General features: G+C 45.2%; 1 pseudogene; it reads left to right on the top strand.

Moving 5' to 3' along the window:
• Positions 1 to 261: 261 nt before the first annotated feature.
• LOC108530244 (60S ribosomal protein L19 pseudogene) lies at positions 262 to 1,151 on the top strand (annotated as a pseudogene).
• The last annotated feature ends 4,091 nt before the right edge of the window (positions 1,152 to 5,242 follow it).

Genomic DNA, 5,242 nt, shown 5'->3' with positions numbered 1-5,242 from the left:
GAAAATTTGTTGCAGCTGTGCATGGTGGTTCATGCCTGTAACCCCAGTACTTTGGAAGGCTGAAGCAGAGGACTGCTTGATCCCAGGAGTTCAAAACCAGCCTGGGCAACAAAGCAAGACCCCATCTCTACAAAAAGAAAATGTTTTAAAAAATAGCCAGGCATAGTGGTTTGCACCTGTAGTCCTAGATACTTGGGAGGCTGAGGCAGGAGGATTACTTGAGCCCTGGAGGTTGAGGCTGCAGTGAGCCATGATTATGTACTTCAGCCTGGGCAGTGGGAGACCCCATCTCATTAAAAATGAAAAGAAAAGAAAATCTGTTGAAAGCTAGAGACCCACTCTCAGAAAAACATATATAAGCATATATACACAAAATTTTAGGGGGCTCTCAGACCCTCTGGAGCCCATCTATATACTCTCTAGGAATCCACAAATCCTAGGCTAAGAACATTTGACTTCGGAACATTCAAAGGATCCTTGGAGATTAACAAAATTGTCAAAAACACTCAATTCCTATTGGAAAAGGGAGCTGCTAAATTACATTAAGAATGTTAAAACTCTTTTTGCTGCTGCAGCTGAAGCCATGCGTGTGCTCAGGCTTCAGAGGAAGTTTGTCTCTAGTGTCTTTCACTACGGCAAAAAGAAGGTCTGGTTGGCTCCCAGAGACCAATGTTAACTCCCATCAGCAAATCCAGAAGCTGATCAAACATGGGCTGATCATCCGCAAGCCTATGCCTGTCCATTCCCAGGCTCCTTGATGCCAGAAAAACCTTGGCCCAGCGGAAGGGCAGGCACCTGGGCATAGGTAAGCAAGAGGGTACAGCCAATGCCCGAATGCCAGGGAAGGTAACCTGGATGAGGAGAATGAGGATTCTGTGCCAGCTGCTTAGAAGATACTGTGACTCTAAGAAGATTGATTGCCACATGTATTGCACTCTGTACCAGAAGGTGAAAGGGACTGTGTTCAAAAACAAGCGTATTCTCAAGGAATCATCTGCAAGCTGAAGGTAGACAAGAAGCTCCTGGCGGACCAGACTGAGGCCCACTGGCCTAAGACTAAGGAAGTGTGCAAGCTCCATGACGAGTGCCTCCAGGCCAAGAAGGAGGAGATCATCAAGATGTTGTCCAAGGAGGAAGAGACCAAGAAATAAAGCTCCTCCTTTCTTGTCTATACGTAGTGGCCTCAGTAATTACATAGACCATCATTCAAATAAAACAGGCTTTTATCTGCTTGGAAAAAACCCAGCTCTCTAAAACCCAACCTTTAATGCTTACTTACTTGCAAATATCCTCTTCATAAATCAGATCATGTACTAACTGCTTAAATCTTTTAGAATAGAATGTGAACTCCATACACTATAAGGTACTACATAATCTGGCTCCTGCCCAACCTTGTTTTATACTTCTCTGCCCCACTGGCTTCCTTTGGCTCTGGGAACACACCTACTCTCTATAAGTCACTCTGCTCCTGCTGAAGGGTCTTAGAGTGACCTGTTTTCTCTACCCTGACCACTACCCCTGTTGCCATCCTTAAGGTCTCAGTTCAAATGCCCCTCTTCATTTGAACTTCCCCCACCACCTTCACCCCTACCCTAAGTCATTCACTATCGCCTCACCCAGTTTTCTCCCTGTGTAGTCCATCTTGTCACAGTCCAGGCCGTGGTTTTTGTTTATTGACTTAGTGTCATATTATGTTAGTTTCATGAGATAGGGAGCCTTACCTGTCTTATTTATTTACCTATCTTATTTATAACCATATTCCCAGAGCTAGGTGCAGTGCCTGGCACATACGGGTAGTAGACACTCAATCACTGTTTGTCAATGAATAAATTTCAGCCAGGGATGGATTAAGTAAGACCTTAAGAGGGTCTAAACACTAAGGATTATGGTGCTCCTCCCCCATATTTAATTCTAACTAGCAATTTTGGTGCTCCTTCCCCATATTTAACTCTAACTAAAAACAGTACTAAACCACACACATGTACTGAAGCAAAAATAACTTCTTTCTAGATTATCTGATTGTAAATCTTGGACTCCTTGCCTTGCTGGTGCCCTAAGTTTATGTGCTCTTCCTCCGTCCTGGGGGAATCTAGCACTCAGCCCTCTAGATACGTTGGACACTGTTTTAGTTTAAGATTGCCTGTGACTACAAACAATATTGATATTGATGAAAATTATGTTAAATCTATAGATCAATTTGGGAAGAAATGACATCTTTATTGATTCTTCCAATCCATGAATATAGTATGCCATTCCAATTAGTCTTCTTTAATTTCTTTCATCAGCATTTATAATTTTCAGCACACAGATCTTGTACATGTTTTGTTAGATTTATATGTAAATATTTCACATTCTTTGGAGCAATTGTAAATGGTTCTGTTTTTAATTTGTTTCCACATATTTATTGTTAGTACATAGAAAACCTTTCTCAGTAAAAGAAAGAGAAATGTACTCTTCGGTGAAATAAACTTGTTTAGTGGTTTCTCCTTCACCTGCTGGGCAGGTAACAATCTATTTATCTTAACATTCAAGTACCTTCACAATGTGCCTCTGTATCTCTTAAACTTAACCTCATACCTAATTGCTACATACCGATTTCTACTGCTACTGGAAGGGTTTACTCTTCTCTCACCTGAATATACCTTACTCATTATTCATTCCACCTCTTTGTCTTGGTTCATTGCCATTTGCCCTCTGGAATCGTCCCTCCACTGGCTTCTTCACTGCAAACTAAATCTGAATTATCCTTCAAGGATAAGGTCAAAACTCTTTATAAGGTCCCTTCCCTTTTTTTTTTTTTTTTTTTTTGAGGCGGAGTCTCGCTCTGTCGCCCGGACTGGAGTGTAGTGGCCAGATCTCAGCTCACTGCAAGCTCCGCCTCCCGGGTTTACTCCATTCTCCTGCCTCAGCCTCCCGAGTAGCCGGGACTACAGGTGCCTGCCACCTCGCCCGGCTAGTTTTTTTTGTATTTTTAGTAGAGACGGGGTTTCACCGTGTTAGCCAGGATGGTCTCGATCTCCTGACCTCGTGATCCGCCCGTCTCGGCCTCCCAAAGTGCTGGGATTACAGGCTTGAGCCACCGCGCCCGGCCCCCTTCCCTTATAATCCCAGCCTACATTGCTCCTTTTCTCTTTCTTGAGATGGAGTCTCACTCCGTTGCCAGGCTGGAGTCTGGAGTGCAGTGGTACGATATCGGTTCACTGTAACCTCCACCTCCCAGGTACAAGTGATTCTCCTGCCTCAGCCTCCTGAGTAGCTGGGACTACAGGCGCCCACCACCATGCCTGGCTAATTTTTGTATTTTTAGTAGAGACGGGGTTTCACCATGTTGGCCAGGATGGTCTCGATCTCTTGACCTCGTGATACACCAGCCTCAGCCTCCCAAAGTGCTGGGATTATAGGCTTAGGCTACCGCGCCCAGCCCCCTGACTCTTTTAACCAATATTGTACATCACTCAATCATTGATTTCGTTTTTAATGAGCTTTAATCTACGTCTTGTTTCCAGAAATAGATGAAATACCCTGAGAGGCTTCCATGATAGCTATGAGCACCACGTCATACATTACACACACTTAATTGTGTAACTGAGGAAAGGGGAGAAACGTTTCAAGCCGTGTCAGTAAAGCAAGGTTACGGGAACTTTGGCATGCAAAGGGGATACCATTAATTCTTATGAATCTTTCCTCCAGGCAAGATCCATGCTCTGTACCACTAGTAAAAGGACTATCTTCTCTTTCATTCCTAAAAATCCCAACACCTCCAACAAAGGTCTACAGTCAGTAGATTTTTAGGGGTTTCCTGGTAGAGCACAAATAATCCCAAGGAAGCTGCAGTAACACCTCCTGGCCAGCAGAGGACAGGGAGCAGTGGGAGAGAGTTGCTTCCCCTAGCAGAAATCTTCCAGAGGCCAGAGGCATAGGCTCAAAGTTGCTTCTCCATCTGTGGCCTTCAGGCTTTACCTACTACTGCCAGAGGTAGTAGTAGCCCATCTTCCAATGGGCTTTTTCCCCTCCTATAAAAGATGGGCCAGAAGTTCCCAGAACCTTACCCCGCAACACTAACCTTCAATGATTACCAATTATAAGGAATGCCCTTTAGATGCAGGACTTAAAGGCAGAAAAGTAGTAACAGGGGTGTATTATCTTTCTAACCCACCCAAACCTGCTTCTCAGTTCCTTTGCTAGTGGAAAAAAGTGTTTTAGGCAGGGTGCACATGGATATGCCACAACAAACAGTGCCTTTAGGGTCCAGTGTCCCAATCCGGCACATTGCAAACGGAATATTTTAAGAGTTAGATTATCCCTACACATAAATTCTGGCTCATGGAGCAGTCCACTCGCAGGGGGCTTTTCCGTCATTAATAACATCTTTGTTATGTGATATCCACGTGAGTACTTCTCAGTAAAGCAGCTTCATGCTCAAATGCTCAAAGAACATTGGAATAAAGCTCCAATTGTCCTATTCAGTGATTCCAAGTCCTGGTTTGTCACCACCTCAGGTCTCTCGTTTTCCAAAGTGCGTAATATCATCTCAAAACAAAGAGATTTTAATGAATTCAAATGACAAAATACACGAGGTACGTGGAGTTAAATCAATAAAGGGTTTTGTACCTCTCAAGAGGCGGTGAACCCCTGGTCTGATTTAAAGATGTTTTTGCGCTGCGTCCTGTAGAAAACATTTTTAAAGAAAATGTAGACTGCTATCTTTGTATTTGTAAATATAAGTAATGTAGGAACATTTATGTGGGGGCTTTCAACCATAAACATATAGGTAGCTGAATGCCTGACAACAGTAGTGTGATTTTTCTTGAAGTACCTGTAACTTCTGAGAGATGGCAGAGCCTTGCCTTTTGCATTGGTCAGGCTTTTTACCGAGCGATTGTAATTCTCTCAAATCAGTGTTTGCGTTTTTTGATGTTGGTGAGGCAACTGGAAACAGCTCAAAAAGGAGGGAAAGGTTCTGCGTCTGGGTGAGGAGAAAACCCTCCGATACCTGTTGGGGCGCAGCACTGGAGGGGGTCGGGGAAGCGAGCCCGGGGGGCGGCGGGCGCGCGGGCGCAAAAGGAGGAGGAGGAGGAGGGGTAGGAGGCCGCGGGGCCGCCTCCTCCGGCAGCTCCGGCTCCTCCCAGCGGCGCCCGCGGAACCTGCCTCAGAGTCGCCGGACTCTGGAAGGGAACATGACCTGACCCCTCCCCGAGCGGCCGGAACGAGGCGCGGAGCCGCGCTCCGGCCTCGGGCGGCC

This window comes from Rhinopithecus bieti, unplaced genomic scaffold (assembly GCF_001698545.2).
Source record: "Rhinopithecus bieti isolate Rb0 unplaced genomic scaffold, ASM169854v2 scaffold_110, whole genome shotgun sequence".
Lineage (NCBI taxonomy): Eukaryota > Metazoa > Chordata > Mammalia > Primates > Cercopithecidae > Rhinopithecus > Rhinopithecus bieti.
Note: the sequence above shows the minus strand (reverse complement) of the source record. Positions and strands in the feature narration are given on the sequence as shown.